Raw genomic sequence first — 17443 nt, 5'->3', positions numbered from 1 at the left:
CCTGTTATTTTCTTTATGAACCTCTTGACTAGTAGAAGGGCTTTGACAGTGAAATCCCGAGCAGAGTTACCCCAGTCTAAGCCCACTGAAATCAATGGGCTTAAAATGGAGCAACTCTGTTTAGGATTTCACTGTGAGTGTGCTTTCCTCTGGCACTTGCTGATGCCAAATGCATGCCTGTTTGTAGCCTGGCTTCTAGGAAACTGAAAGCAGTTGCTCTCTGTTGAGTCACAATGATCCAAACTGCAGAAAAGCTGCCGTAAAGCAATTGCTGAAATACAGTAAAACAGAAGCATGATCTGTCCTCCTCCTCCTCCTCAGGGATTAGATGCAATGGGTTTGCTCCTATCTGAGGCATATTACTGAATCTCATGAACATACTGCTTCAATTTGAAAGTTCAGGTTTCATTTATAATTTCTCCCAACTGAGGAAGAAACAGGAATCTTCTTTTTTCCCCAGCTATATTAATGACGCCAATAAAATGCTGCCCTTTAATTCATGCCCGTTTTGCATCAATTGTGTCAATTGTGCGAAAATGGCAAGTAAAGGTCATATCAAGATGGCATAAAAGTAACTACCCCAAAGGAGAAACTCGTCAAAGAAAACATGCAGGGTGAATATGCTCTTCCGCTCACGCACAAAAATGAACATGAATGAAAACATCGATATCCCTGCATGCCTCATATCAGCATTTGATTGCTAGGGTGCTCTTGGGGCCGGATCCAAATGTATCACCACATTAGTTATCACAGCAAAAAGCAATATCCACAATCCTATCCTAAACACAGTTACATCTTTTTACGTCCACTGAAGTCAAGGGGGTTGGAATGTTTGACTCCGTTTATGATTGCACTGACGGACGTGGAATATAATGAAGGTTAACAGATTGAAGATGGTACTAGCATACCTGGGTTGTAGCCTACTTTGGAAGAATTATGAGGACACAGAACAACTGTGGTGTAGTGGTTAGAGTGCCAGACCAACATCTGGGAGACCCAGGTTCAAATCCCCACTCTGCCATGGAAGCTTGCTGGGTGACTTTAAGCCATCGCACACTCTCAGCCTAACCTACCTCACTGGGCTGTTGTAAGGAAAAACCGGTGGAGAGAAGGACAAATGTAAAACACTTTGGGTCCACACTGAAGAGACAGGATATAAATAAATAAATAAACATACAATATTAAAGGGTGTCCAAGATAAGCAATAGATGCCTGTTTCAATAGCAGTATAGAAGTGGAAACTCCTGCAGGTGAAGTTTTGCAAAACAGATGTGAGAAAAGCTGCGCCTCCCAAAATTACCTGCCCAGCCCTCTGTGGTATCTTGTTGCCCTATATATGATCAACAAAGGAGTCCTGAACAAAGACGATTTGCAAGTTGGTTAAGCCTGACTTTAAAAGCTTGGGACTAATAGGTATAAATAATAATAATAATAATGCTGTCAAGTTGCAACTGACTTATGGCAACCCCAGAGGGCTTCCAAAGCAAGAGACGAACAGAGCCTTGTCATTGCCTGCCTCTGTATAGCAACCCTGGATTTTCTTGGTGGTCTCCCATCCAAGTACTAACCAGAGCCGACTTTGCTTAGCTTTTGAGATCTGGTAAGATTGGACTAACCTGGGCTACCCAGGTCAAGGTGAATGTATATTGCATTATATCAAAATCTTGGTCCATCTAGCTCAGTTCTATCTAGTCTGACCAGCTACCAGAGTCTCAGACAGAGAAAGGACTTTCCTACCAACTGCTATCTGAAATCGATGTATTGTCGAAGGCTTTCACGGCCGGAGAACGATGGTTGTTGTGGGTTTTCCGGGTTGTATTGCTGTGGTCTTGGCATTGTAGTTCCTGACGTTTCGCCAGCAGCATTCCACACCCTGGGAAACTCTTACAGGATGACTCAGCTCAACCCCACCCCTCCTGAGTAGATACAAATGACCTGCCAACATCTTTTCCACACTGTGACACTGAGAGATCTCTGTCGTTTGGTGCTACACCTCTGAAGATGCCAGCCACAGCTGCTGGCGAAACGTCAGGAACTGCAATGCCAAGACCACGGCAATACAGCCCGGAAAACCCACAACAACCATTGCTATCTGAAATCCTTTTGCTGGAGAAATGCCAAGGGTTGAACGTGGCACTTTGCCCATGCAATACCTTTGGATTGCCACTAAGCTGTTCTCCCACAGTGCTACTATAATGGATAGGTAAAAAGGTAAAGGTAGTCCCCTGTGCAAGCACCAAGTCATTATTGTCCCATAGGGAGACATCACATCACGACGTTTTCTTGGCAGACTTTTTACGGGGTGGTTTGCCATTGCCTTCCTCAGTCATCTACACTTTACCCCCAGGAAACTGGGTACTTATTATGGAAGGCTGAGTCAACCTTGAGCTGGCTACCTGAACCCGACTTCTGCCAGGATCGAACTCAGGTCGTGAGCAGAGCGTGGGCTGCAGTACTGCAGCTTATCATTCTGCACCACAGGGCTCTTATACTATAATGGCTAAAGGCACTATTAAGTCTCGACATGGTGCAGCAGTGATTATAGTGAAACAGAATTTGGCCACTTGCCTTGCAAGTTTCACTCACTGTCTTACCACCTCTTTCCTATCCCACCCAGGATGACTTAGCCCTACCTGTGCAAGCAAAATCAGAACCCGCCTCTAGATAAGACCTTCCTTCCTTCCTCTTGGGATGTTTTTGGCAATGCCATTCTAGAAAACTTTGTCTTTCCTTCTTCAATAATGGCATGTTTTCCCCTCCAAACAAATGAATTATATTACTTTTTGTATTGCTTTGGCAAATTTCAAGGTCATCTTGATTTGAGGGGAAGGACAAGAGGTTCAATTGCATAAAAGGGGGGAAAAAAACCTTCAGTATCATAAAAATTCCTTTCCAAAGTGCTCTCCAAATAATTCATTGAAAGAGATTGATGGTTTCTTCTTTCCACAGAAAAAGAATCTTGTTTGTGTTCCATTTTTACTACGACAAACAGCTTTATTGAAAACATATGACCATCGAATCAAACAAAGACAGGGACCACGATGGGATGAAGGGGACAATCGCTGCCTGCAGAAGGTCTCAGGTTCAGTCCTTGCCTTCACAAGTTAAAAGCATCTCAAAGAGTCTGTTTTGGGAGAAACTTGGCCTGAGAACCTCTGTGAGCGTTCACAATAAAAGACCAGGGTGGCGGAGTGAATTGTTTTAGTGTAAGGGCTCAAATAGAGGAGACAAAGGTCATGCCTCAGACTGTCCATAAATGCATATTCAGCCTCAATTTACCTCAGGACCAAGCAGCGAAAAGGGAAGGATTTAACTCTTCAACCTCTACTTGGTTTTGCTGTTCAAAACTAAGCTCCTGAGTTTGTCATTGGTATTTTAAAGGGGAAAAAAAGTTGTCACCTTCAAAAGGCATTTTTTTTCTTTTGAAATGTTACTGACAAAGCATGAAGCATGGTTTCGAATGGGAAAACCAAGTGAAGTCTGAAACCCAGTGGAGTCACCATCTCCATTGCCTGTGTGCCCTGAGGCAAACTGAGGCTGCATAAAATCTACATTCTAGAGACCAGCTGAGATATTTGATCTTTATCTTGGTTGTCTGAGCCTTAGGGAAGTTTCATAGTTCCTCTAATCTTCTTTGCAGCATCAGGGAGAAATGAAGTAGGCATCTGGTCATGAAATGCCTAATAAGTTTGGAAAGTCAGGACCTTACATACAGTTATACAATATTGGTGCAATCCATTTATTAATCTTTGCCTCTGTTGTCACCATTCAATTAGGGCAATCTTGGGGCAGTGATGAATAAAAGTCTTCAGTTGTAAAACCTAAGTAGGTTAAATGAATCATCTATCTATCGATCTGTTGATCTGTTGATCAATCTTTAGCAGTAGAAAAGAGCAAGAGTCCAGTAACGCCTATAAGACTATCAAAATTTGTGGTAGGGTATGAGCTTTCGTGAGGCCACTTCTTCAGATGGTAACACGGCTACCCATCTTGATCTATCTGCCTTTAGGTAGATACCTCCTCTGCCCTGCCCTGGATAGCAGATCTTGGATGGTAATCAGGGTCAGCCATGGTTAGTACTTGGTTAGGAGACCACCAAGGAAGTCCAGTGGAAGGAGATGGCAAGCCACCTCTAAATGTGTCTTGCCTTTAAAACCCTATGGAGTCACCATAAGTTGACTGCAAACTGATGGCAAAAAAGCCCTCTTCTCTTTCTGCTAAAAAATTGTTCACAAGACAGCATATAAATGATTTGTATTAAAAGATATAATATAATACAGATGGCAAAAACTTTCACAATAACAAAATGGATAGTGGTATCTGTTGTGGTTGGGTATACATCCCAAAGGAAATCCTAGGAGCTGTAGCTTGGTGAACAGGGTTAGGAATCACTAGCAGAATTCTCTAAATCCTTGTCAAACTACAGTTTCCAGGATTCCTTGGGGACAGTTTCAGATTGGTAGCCATGTTGAACTGCAGTAGAACAACAGGATTCAAGTCCAGTGGCACCACGGAGACCAACAAGATTCTCAGGGTCAAGCTACAAGTTATGAATGACACAGGTTGGACACTTGTCAGCTTCCCTCAAGTTTTGATGGGAAATGTAGGCATCCTGGTCTTGCAGCTTGGCTCTCCGACTGCTGTCCAATGGACTTTTCAACTGTCACTTGTCCAACATTCCACCAGGCTGCCTACATTCCCCATCAAAACTTGAGGGAAGCTGACAAGTGTCCATCTTGTGTCATTCGTAACTTGTAGTTTGGCCCTCAGGGTCAAAGCTCCCTATCAAAGGTATCTGAAGAAGGGAGATTTGACTCTCAAAAGCTTACACCCTGAATATCTTGTCGGTCTCTAAGGTGCCACTGGACTCAAATTCAGGATTCTTTGGAGATGCTATGACTGTCAAATTAATATAAACCTGATACAGGTTTGTAATATAGAGATGGCCTATGCCTCTACAGTGTCAAGAAAGGAGATGAAGTGGAGAGGTACCAAAGAGTGAAGGGCTTGTCTTCTTAGAGTGCTATGAATTAATGGTGCAGCTCTAAAAATCCTTCGTGGTTCTGTCCTGATTGTAGTACTCTGGTATCCAAAGCATTAGAGTTGATAAATATTTTAGGGAAATTTCCTATAGAAGAGTGACAGAATAATCGTTGCATTATTGGTCAACTACCAAATGAGCTTATTGGCTCAGTTTGGGGACCGGATTAGTATGCAAAATCTGCTATGAGATATAGCCCCAAGCAAGCTGTGGTACTTCTCATCATTAGCTTTGAAACCATCAAGGCCTGAAGACAGACCTAAGGCATTTTCTACACCAAGTTCCTTTCAGTCTCCTGTTTCAAATCATAGCGGCTCTCAGGAGATGAGATGCCGGCATGCTTTCGTTCACAGATCTTTCCTGGACCTTGTGAATGGTTTTGTTTTGTTTTTTGTATCTCAACATTATTTCTTCCCATGCATTCCTCTTCTGTTGTGGGAAAAATGTGGCATGGATATTCGCCCTCAAGTAAGCATAGGAGAGTATCACCAGAGGCTTGCTGTCAAAGATTTGGCTGGTTATTTCAAACGGATATCTGATCCTTTACCTCTTCAACCCTACCCAGTTCTCCTTGCCTGTTCCCTGTTTTCTGGACTCCTCGTCATAGACTTCTGCTTTCCCACGTGTTCCTCTTCCGAGTTCTAACCCCTGTTTCCTAAACCCCCTGCTTTCCTGTCCTTCTGGCTTTTCCAGCTCATGCTTGCTTCTTTAACCCTACCTTTCCTAGGCCCACCGTGCCTCTTCCTACTAGAATCTGAACAGCTTAGTCAATGACTCTCAGAGTCAAGAATCTTCTCTGCTTGCTCCTCTGTGACATAAGGGCAGCTCAGCCAATCACTGCCAAAGGTTTCACCACCTTTGTCATCTTTGGGTAGCCTGAGACACCTCACAGGCTTGGATCCAATGGAGCACTTCTGCAGGGGTGGGATTTTTGCTCTCAGAGTGTGATTTTCTTGCCTCTCTCTTCCCAGTGTGGCCTATCATGCCCCTTAAAATGCTGCTCCCCAGGTCCGTTGGATCCAAACCACAGTTTCCCAGCATGACTACCCAAGGCTACAAGTAGGATATGCCATCCATCCAGAACTCCTTAGAGGAAGGGAGGGACAAATAAATACTAATACTCAGAAAACCCATCTCTTCACAGAAGGGCAATTTAGGAACCAGTTTGCCAACAAGGGGAATTTATTGTGTATATACAGGAGATGTGACTCATCTTCATATGGCTTTGGGAGTCCCCAGTGCTCAAAATGTTCTTGTGAAACAATGGGGCATCTCCTGACAAGCCTGGGTGAGAGAGGCTATTTTTTGACCAAGATGGTTGTTTATGGATGCGGTGGGTGAAGTTGTCCCCAAGCTATCATTTCCTCTGATTGAGATTTTTCCATATCTGCTAAGCTGGATGCTCGCATGATGCTGTCTTATTAGTCATTGCTTCTGTATGGTGCCTTTTGACCTGTGCTTCCAGGGCCACTCCTACCACCAGGCAGTGCAAATGCCTCCAGTGGCAGCTGTTGGAGGCCATTCAAGGCCAGGAAAGTGACTGTGATTTAACCTCATCTTTGCGTACAGCTTAACAGTGGTAGTGAAACATCACCGTTGATGAATAAAGCCTTGTTCTTCATCTGAAAGAAGGGGAAAGAAAAGGATCGAGGATGGAGTCCTACCCCTACCCTACCGCTCCACTGAGCACATTTTGAAGCCTTTCTTCAACTTCAGTGACTCTTCCTCCAACAGAAGGACCACTTAAATTGAAGAAGAGCTCCTGCAGCTGGAGAAAGCTGCCTCGGAGGGAGGTTCTATCCACATCACTGTGTTCATGACAGGTTTGGGGGTTGGTGATTAGAAAAGGGGAAAGTAGCATCAGGGAAAGGAGAGGAGGAGAGAGGCAAAATGGGGAAGGGGGAGATGTTTCTAGATGCAGCAGAAAGGAGTGTTGTTCTCACAGGTATTTATCAGCCAGATGTTTGGCTTCAGGCATGTGGATTACAATATTTTCTTGTCTTCCCCATTACTATGGATGGATGTGAAAACTGGACAGTGAAGAAAGGTGAGAAGAAGAAAATTGATTCATTTGAAATGTGGTGCTGGAGGAGAGTTTTGCAGATACCAGGGATGGCCAAAAAGACCAATAAGTGGGTTCTAGATCAAATCAAGCCTGAATTCTGCCTAGAAGCTTAAAATGACACAACTGGGGTTATCATAATTTGGTCACATCAAGACTCTCTGGAAAAGCCAATAATGCTAGGAAAAGTTGAAGGCAGTAAGAAAAGAGGAAGACCCAAAATGAGATGGCTGGGCTCAATAAAGGAAGTCATGTCTAACAGTTAGCAAGATCTGAGCAAGTCTGTTAATCCCAGGACATTTTGGAAGGTCGCCATAAATCGGATGTGACTTGGCGGCATATTACGTACACACATTTTCTTGCCACAACTAAGCTTGATAGCTCCCTGTAATACTACTTTTCTGTTAAAGTTTAGTGCCATATATCCAACCGGATAGGTCTGAAGACTTAATTGTACTCAAGTCTTTGGAAGATGGCATAGTTATTTCTGCTGAATCCTCCTCTCTCCAGATCCCCAATTTGGCCCCTATGCTAATCCCGAGGTGCCACTGACCACCCAGAATACCCTTTCAAGGGGAATCAGTTTGTGGCAGTGGGAGGGGGAAAGGAAAATCCCTTCTTCTCAAGTCCACAGATAGTCGGACACTTGCCCATAATCCAAGGCTATAAAATGGGGTACATTAATGGATGGAAAGCGCGTGCTAAAAAAACCCTATTTCCTTTCTGCCTAGTATCTCAACAGCATATAACTTACATGTACCCACAGTTCTGGGAAGGCCTTGGGTCAGCCTCATTTGTATTGCTTCTCCATTGGTGCTAAGAAAGCATTTAAGATTATCCATCCCTCTGTCTGTCTATCATCTATCTTGTAATTTCTCACTCTGGCTCTCCTAGTTAAACTCTTTGCACTCTCTCTGGATGAAATGGATTTTGCAATCTGTTTATCGTAAAACAGAGAACCTCTTGTTCCACTTTTCTCTTGCAAGGTCAGAGTAACCCCCAAGCATTCATCATATCTTCAGAAGGCACTATGTTGTGTCATTTCTATATAATTTTTCATTTCAGGACAGAGGCCAACCTTAAGTGGCTATGTTTTGTTTGATTCCTACCTCTAGCCTTTTGCTTTTTCCTCTAGCTGCTCTTGAATATATCAACAATTGAAGGAGAGCAAAGTACATCAGTGACAGGCCAGTGCTGGGCAGCTATCAAATGCCTGGAATTAAAACACACACACACACTAGAGTGGCTTCTTAGATCAGCAAAACCTTTTAGATTTGCATCAGCTAACTTTCAAAAAGAGATCTTGCAATTTTTTTTTTTAAAAAAAGGGAACTGATCATTTCAAGGTCAAAAAGAGGCTGCAGGTAATCAAATCCATCTTGCAAAAATGTCAGCCTATTTATTCATCAGGATTCTGAAATGCACCTTTCAGGTATCCCTCATTCTGAGAAACATCCCCAGTGAGGAATATCTTAAAAATGGCAAAGTTCAACCCTACACCCTACTATGCAAGCACTGGATATCTGAAAGCACTAATTCTATTCTTATCCTATATACAACAGTGTCTACAATCGGCATACTATAGAGTATAACTCTTGCACCCATCGTTCTACATGTCTGTCCAGCTCTCTTCCTACCTACCTTCCTACCTACCTACCTAGGGCACACTTCATGCATCTGATGATATGGAGCATAAATGCACCTGCTGCAGTAAATCTGATAGTCTCTAAGGTGCCAGAAGGTTCTCTTTTATCTTGGCTCCAATGGCTACCTCTCTGGAGTTGGAAAGTGTTGAGTTTGATTTTCTTTGAAATTATTTGTGGATTGTAGGACTACCTTCAGATATGGAATGTCCTTTAAAATGCAGAGAGCCGTGTAAGAAACTAAGGTGTATGGTTTATCCCTAGATCAAGTGGCTGCAAAATCCCCTCAATATTCTTTCTTACCAGTGAACGTCAGGATTGTGTGCACATGGAAGTTTTCCTCTGACCTCACGTGATGCACCTGAGACCTATGCTCTACCTGTCTTTGCAAACCTCCAGGCAGGACCTGGAAATCGCCCAGAATTACAATGCCTCTCCTGATGAAAGAGCTCAGTTCCCCTTAATGCATCTCCAGATGAAAGAGCTCAGTGAAAATGGCTGCTTTGGAGGGTGGACTGTATGGCATTATTCCTTGCGTCCCCCAGGCTTCATCCAAAATCTCCAGGAATTTTCCAACCCGGAGTTGGCAACCCTACTTCGTGACCTATACAAGCCTGAAGCAGCCAAGGAAGCTATTAATTACAGGCAATTGTGGTGGTGTGTGTGTGGGAGGGGGGGAGATGTCACAACAAGAGGACCTGGACTGATTCCCAGCAATCCATCTGATTAAACCCCCCTGCAACTGCAAATAAGAAGAAAGTGCTCTAGGCTAGCCCGAGAAGCAAGCCGGCCCGATTCAGAGCACGCTCCTGGAGACCCTCTCCCTTTCTCCTTTGCTTTCATTACCATCCCCCTAGCCGTTCACTCTGGAATGTTTAAGTAATCATTCAACTTGTGATTTTTGGACAGCGTTAGAAACAGCACATTTTTCTGAGAAGGCTGTTCTGTGTTTTAACAACTTATTTTCTGCTCTCAAGGGCTTTACTCCATCCTTGGCTCGTAATGTGAATATTTACATTTTAAAAAATCTGTTTAGCCTGAGCTGGAGGGCAAGCAGCATATTTTGGTCTCTTGGCAGAAAAGCATGGGAGGTGGGAAAGAGGGCTTGGGTCTCAGACCCTCCGACATCTGTCAGCTAAAAATAAGTGCATTTGCTTAGATGCTTGCTTACAAAGGGGCATGCAGCAGACAGTATGCCCTGATGACTGGCATGTGTCATGAAAGTATAATATTGGAGAGGGGCTGTGGCTCAGTAGTAAAGCACCTGCTTTGAATGAGGAAGGTCCTAGGTTCAATCCCTGGCTTCTCCAATTAAAATGATCAAGTAGTACCTGATGTGACAGACCTCTCCCCGGGACCCTGGAGAGCTACTGGCAGTCTAAGTGGACCAACAGAGAGGTCAAACATGTAACTTAGTAGAAGGCAGGTTCATGGGTTGTACACATTACCAAAAGAGGTTCATGTGTTCATGCAATTTTGGTGACTCCTAGCATGTCGAAAATGCATCTTCTTGTTTTTGAATTAAGCAGACCTGGATATTTTTCATCTTCTTGGAACAAACGTAGCTTCCAATGCTGTGATATCTATTGTTTCAGGACTCTGGAGACAGTATCAAAGCTGTTGGATAAACTACTTTTCCACTAGCCAAAAGGTATTACTTGGGATGGGATGCTCTGATATGTTTTAGGGATGTGCCTAGAAAATTGTATTTGGATTCTGCTTGTTTTGTTCATTAAAAACTTTATTTGGCTTGTTTAATGTCATGCCGCATATTTAGGGCTGGCTGTCAATTTGGCAATCATTTCCATTGGGAAATACATTCCTGCCTGTAATCCCCTCCCAAACAAACTGGAATGAAATTTTCAGATAATCTATCCCACATCCAAAGGAGTATTATCCTCCTCCAAATCTAGCTAGGTAGGAGAAAGCATATTAAAAATTCTTATTTGCAGAACATGCCCAGGGAGGCCTTATTAAAGTTGCCAGCTCAGCTAGGACATTTTGGGGGCACTCCTCGAATTATCAATAATTTCTCCCACTCCTCGAATTATCAAGGGTGAGGCAGTGAGGGTGGGGGCAGGAGTTTGCCTGAGTTTGCCTCAGCAGGCCAATGGCAAGCCTAAGGTGATTTGAGGCCAAGAAAGGCATAAACTGCACTCGTTCACAGCAGTTGTCCAGAAAAAACAATGCAAGGTGAGGGATGGAGAACCCATACACACACAGTCCCAATGAGGAAGTACTTGGAATAGGCAGAGAAACAGCAATTGCTTATATGGACTTCCCAATGCCCCCTCCCCGCACAACAGTGTGATGACTGGCAGAAATGCACATCTTTGAAACTACCAGCACACTCCACTTTGCTGGCAGGATCGAGTCCTTTTTTTTGCTGACTCATTCTCACCTCTTCCCCTTCCTGCGCCTTCCTGGAATCTCAGCTGGACAGGTGAGATGCTATTATTCAAAGGATGAATTACTTTCCTTCATTATAAATCAATAGCTTTGAAGTTTCCAGTTCAGCTTAGCTGCAATAACTGTATTCAAGAATGAGATTTCCTTGGCTTGGAGTTTGATTCATTTCTGTCGAAACACACGTCTCTAAATTACATAGGAGATTGTTCCTCCTCAGATACCTGAGCCAAGATTGCAAGGGGCTCTAAAAGTAAGAATCAGTGACAGAACCTTGAATGCAGCCTTCAATCATATTGATAATAACCCAGTGGAGCTCATATAAAAGAGGGGATATATACCTCTTGCAGCTGACACTAGAAACCAATCTGCCTGCCACTTTCTGGGCCAATTGTAACTTCTGAACCATTGCAATATGGGTGGCCCCATGTAGAGTGCACTGCAGTAGTCCAACTAGGAGGCTATTATGGAATCTATGGCTAGGTAGTTTTTGTTTCTAAACAGGCTGAAATTGGGCAAATCAATCAAAGCTGACATAATGTGATCCTGCACTCCCCCACCTGGCTCAGATATCAAAGAGCAGAATTGAGGGCCATCTGCTCATCTATGGCAATTCACTCCAAACTTCCTGAGAAACTCACCAAGTAGCTTTGTATAGATGAGAAAAGTAGTCCCCAGCAGACCACGCAAGTGAGCTCCCATCTAATGAATTAGCAGTCTTCTTCAACCACGTTCTATACCCACATGTGATGTAAGAACTGTTGCATCAGACTAGTTGTCCATCTAGTCCAGCATTCTGTTCTAAGTAATGCTTAGTCAGTTGCCCTGGAGAACCAAGAAGCAGGTCACCGAGGCCAAGGCTCTCGAGTGTTGCTTCCAAACACTGAGGTTTGAAGCTTTCTGCCTCCATGGTGCCCATCAACTTCCAGTTCCCTCCACTGGATATCGTGGTCATTGGACTCAAATCCTGCTGTTCTGTTGCAGACCAACATGGCTATCTACTTGAAACTACCTTCCCACTGTGGGGGAATCTGAACATCTGGAAATAGGGGAAGGGACTTTCAAAACCATGGCTGTTATGTCCATACAAAAGAGCAGGAATTCAGTAGCACCTATAAGACTAACAAAATTTGTGGCAGAGTATGAGCTATCATGAGTCACAGCTTTCTTCTTCAGGTATCTTCAGGTATCTGAAGAAGAGAGCTCATGAAAGCTCATGCCCTACCACAAATGTTAGTCTTATAGGTGCTACTGGATTCTTGCTCTTTTCTACTGCTACAGACAGACTAGCATGGCTACCCGTCTTCATCTATGTCCATATAATATCTCTCATTTCATCCATTTATGAAATATTATTTCACATATTTATCTATCTACCCTTTTATCTTTCCCTTTCTCCAAAATGCTCAAGCGGGCATACCTAGTTCCAGGCATACCGGGATTTCTTATCTTTCCACCGGGCCTGCAAGACGGAGATGTTCCATCAGGCATTTAGTGGGGGCTAGGCTGTCCTCTCGCCGGCCAGACCACTGAAGACCATCCACCACCCATGCAGGAGCTCATAAGTGTGGTGCAAGGCATGATGTAAGAGCCAAGCCCTGCGCCTAAAAGCTGTATTTTAATATTTATATCCGCCAATTGAGAAATTTTAGTGTATATGTAATAGTGTTTTAATGTTTATTTATAATGTTTTTATTGTTTTTAAATTGCATGTTACAAATTGTATGTTGTTACACCGCTTTGAGCCCGTCTGACGGGGAGGTCAGTCTAGAAATGCAATGCAATGCAATGCAATGCAATGCAATGCAATGCAATGCAATGCAATGCAATGCAATCAATCAATCAATCAATCAATCAATCAATCAATCAATCAATCAATCAATCAATCAATCAATCAATCGTTCTCATTTCTCCTTTTGATCTTCAAAAGAACCCTGTGAGATAGGTGAGGCTGAGAGAGAGAGACTAGGCCAAAGTGTAGAGTGAGGATTTCACCCCAAGTCATCCCCCCCCCCGCCCCGGTCTTTATCTAACACTAAATGCTACACTCCACTGACTGTGGAGTGATTTTCACAGTTGCCTGATGCCACCAATAGTTGACACCAGCTGCAAAAGTATCCCCTGCTTTCATTAATGAGACAGGGGTTTTAAAGGCACCCCCTCCCCTTCTCTGGCTTGCAATCTGGTTCCTCTAACCACAAAAAAGCATACATCCACTCTGCAATATGAGAACAATGCCGTGACTTGTTGACGACTGTTTCCGAAACAAAAGCCACATTAAGTGCTGTTAAGAACTGGCTGCTTCTAGGGCACAGGTGGCCGTCTATCATCAAGGATTTCAATTCTCTTTCATGCTCCAACTTTCAAAATGTTTTGCTGGGGTAGGGAGGATGTCTCCGTGGCTTTCTGTTGAGCACCTTTCATGGGCGCTACCCCATTACAAAAATAAACAGCAGGGCCAAAATTAAATTACTCTCTTGCTGACCTTACATGGATTCAGCAGCCTGAAGGATTCAGCGACTCTCTGCTGAGATCAATGTTAATTGTGCAAGAGGCAAAAACCACTGGCGACCGTGGGAAGGGGGAGGGGAAGTTCCGTTGTAAAACCCAGGGAAATCAGCTCTAACCACAATTGCAGGAAGATTTACCTAGTTAAGAGTTATAATCTTTAACAGATGCCTGATTTCCTCCGATCTTTTCTCCCCCCCACTTTGCAATAAAGATGTGGATATAAATCTCGGAAGAGGTGCATTAATCTCTCTACTCTTGTCAACAGTCATTAGGGAGGTTAAGCCTTACCAATCAAAGCAGGTAAAGCTATCTTCTTTAACTGGCTTTCACCCTGTGCCAGAAACTCAGAAGTTTAGCATGTGCAGCTTTTCCCCATCACTTGTCCGTATGCAAGGAAAAGCTTAACACATTACAATTTTTGTATGCCAAGGCCAGTTTTTAAAAGTATTGGGTTAGCTAAAGGGGTTAGGAGGACTTGAGGCAGTGTGAGTGGGTGTAATGACAGATCAGGGTTCATTACAAACTGGTTTCAGACCAGGATGTAATGCTAATGACCTCGGTTACTTTGGCAGTTGGCCCAGTGGCAGAGTATCTACTTTGCACGCAGAAGGTCCCCGGTTCAATCCTCATATCTCCCAACTTGTAAATGATGGGAAAAACCTCTGCCCAGGATCCTGGACAGCCACTGACAGTCAGAATAGACTATGGGCCAAGCTACAAGTGACGAATGACACTTTCAAGTGTCATTCATCACTTGTAGCTTGGCCCTATGATGAACTTAATATACCAGTAGCCTGACTCTGTATGAGGCAGCTTCATGTGTTCTTAGGGGCTTTTGCTACCAATCTGAAGAAGGGAACTTTGACTCTTGAAAGAAGGGCCGAATCCACACTTCCCTACCTTCCGCTTTTCATACGCAATCATTGTGCTGGATATTATCCTGCAATGTCCCAGTCTGTATTCACATCCCCTCTCTTATTGCGGCAGCACCGCGCTATACTTTGTCTACATCCCTGGGAGAATCGCGCAATACGGGGCGGGTTTAGATCCGCCGTAGCCGATGATGGCATTGCGTACTTTTTTAAAAAAATACCAGATTACCGTTATAGCAATTTTTCACTCTATTGCTATGGCAAGGCCACACCCCCTTTAATGCCTGCGATTGGTCAATGTTGTTCTTTGCCATTTTTCTAGATATCCATTGGACCATTTTTCTGGCGCGCAAATTTGAAATGATATTTAAGGTGGGGGCAATCCAAACTCTCTTTGTTGGGTGTTAGAGGTGGATGTTGGTCACCACCATGGCTTCGAGGGAGATGATTTTGTTTCTCATTGAGGGACGTTGGGTGGGACAGAGGTGTTCGCATGGCCAATTACCACAGGCTACTGTGTTACTGCTCAACTATGATTATAAGATAGCGATTTTTCACTATACCAATAATTTCAATATTTATTTTTTAAAAAACCCTGGAAGGAGTCAACCTTTGCAGCCACAGAAATTACCTAGGCTCTCCTTCGGCAGTAAAACATAACTCACTGAAATAAAAATGATGTCCCCCCCCCTCCTTGATGCTTCCACGGGCATTTTTCAATGCCCTAAACCACTTGTGGGTGATCTTCATGAACGGGATTGCGCAATAGCGCTAGGAATGCCCCCCTTTTTTAAAAAAATAAACAAACAGGAAGGGGGTGCGGGCATGCCTCTGACAGAGTTGGAACCATAAGAATTGCTTTGCAAAGAGGGACGGTGTTCTGGAAAGACAAGAAACAAGGAAGTGGGGGTGGTTAAGAGGGGGCGTCTCTTTGTGAACCGCTTCTATTTGTTCACATCCTTGGTGAGAACTGCGCAAGAGAAGCATTTGAAAGCATGACAAACTCATCTGAGGCGCAGTGCAACAGATGCGAAAGAATGGCAGGATTGAGGTAATAGTATGTGAACAGCCCTCTGAGAAGCGCATAAGTGGCAGGAAAAGTGCGGCAAACTTGAGGCATGTGGATTCAGCCAGTGTCTCTGAAGAAGGTCTCCGAAGAAGGGAGCTTTGACCTTCAAAAGCTTATACCCAAGATATAAGGACTGATGGACTCACATTCTAGCTGTATCTGAAGAAGTAGGTGGTGATTCACGAAAGCTTGAACCCTACCACAAATTTTGTTTGTAGGTGCTACTGGACTCTTGCTCTTTTCTACTCCTTTTCACACTGTCTAAGGTATAAATATGTCTAGGAAGACCTCTTCCCTTCAAACATCTGAAGCTTCCTTAGGGTACTTTGCACTCGCCAGAGAAAGAGTATTCTGAGGAAAGGAAGACCATGTAAATTATGTGGACAGCTCATCACATTTATGCCCCACAGGCAGTCATCTAGGAGCCTGGGCAGGTGTGAATATCAAACTTTTGCATTGTGCAGGCTGCTAGACCTCATTGCCTTTAGGAAGGACTTGAACGGGGTGAAGTGGACTCTGCCATCATCTCAGGCATTCTGGTACTCGCATTAATGGTGCGGATTGTACTTGTGCAGTGGGTGGATTTTGTAGAGGTAAAGTCTGGCACCCCTACTTCCGATTTCTTAGCTAGAAAGGGAAACCCTGTCCAAGCTGAGTTTACTTCATCCCATGCTTTGAGCAGTCATGTGGCTCTCGTTCTATGACAAAGAGTCATCCCATTCACAATCTGACGAGGAAAAAAAAAACCCTTGGAGCCATGGGGGGAGGGGTCACTGGGTTATGGGAACAGACCCTCTGCTGGCCCTTTTCATGTCTGAAGGGAGTTCCAGAAGGTTCTTAATTGAAGCTGCTGCTTGGATCTTGTTCTGAGGGCTATTGGCCTTGTTAGGATTGCCATTTCCTTAGAAGATAATGATTGGGTGGGATTTAATGACTGCAAATGGCAACCACAGTGAAGAGACACCATAAACACTCGCAGGGGTTCGGCATCGGGTTGCCCAAGGTCTGTCTCCAGAAAAACATTCCAAAGATCAGACAAGTGCTTTGGCAGAGAGCAGAAAACAGTGGAAGAGAAAGTGCTCACTGCTGCATCCCCGGCAATCCATTTATTGTGCGACAAATTTGTGACTGTTGCTTACAGGTTGTACAGAATCCTTATCCTCAAGGGAGTCCTTCTGTTACAAAGACGTTGAGTTTTCCTAGCCTGGGAGAATTTCTGACTACTTGTGATGTTATACTTACTATCAAACCACCCATGTTTGGAATATCTGGGGGATATATAATCATAAAGGGGGCGTTGTCCAGTTTGGTGTAGTGGATAAGAGGTTTGATTCCCCCACTCCTCCACTTGAAGCCAGCTGGGTGACCTTGGGTCATTCACAGCTTCTAGGAGCTTTCTCAGCCCCACCATAATAATGACATACTTTGTAAACCTCTCTGAGGGCCAAGCTACAAGTGACGAACGACACTTGAATGGCAAGTGTATTTCTCCCTGTTCACTTGCCCTCCACTCAATCCTCTTGCCGTTCAAGTGTCACTCGTCATGTGTAGCTTGGACCTCAGTGGGCGTTATGTTGTCCTGAAGGGCGGTATAAAAATCAAATGTTGTTGTTGCTGTTGTTGGCTGGTCCCAAGCAGCAAGGTTACTCTCCCATCTCTTGTAAACAAAAAATAACAAAAAATGTGACTATGTATACTGTTGCAAGCATCGTCTTCCGCGATGCAAAATGACTTTCTCTCAAGACTTTTGTGGCATTTGCTAACTGAGGTGCTTTTCTAATGGCTGTTAACTACTGATGGCCACTAGCTGATGTATGTTTGCCATTTGTTTAGGAGGAG

The sequence above is a fragment of the Eublepharis macularius genome, chromosome 14 (assembly GCF_028583425.1).
Source record: "Eublepharis macularius isolate TG4126 chromosome 14, MPM_Emac_v1.0, whole genome shotgun sequence".
Classification (NCBI taxonomy): Eukaryota; Metazoa; Chordata; class Lepidosauria; order Squamata; family Eublepharidae; genus Eublepharis; species Eublepharis macularius.
Note: the sequence above shows the minus strand (reverse complement) of the source record.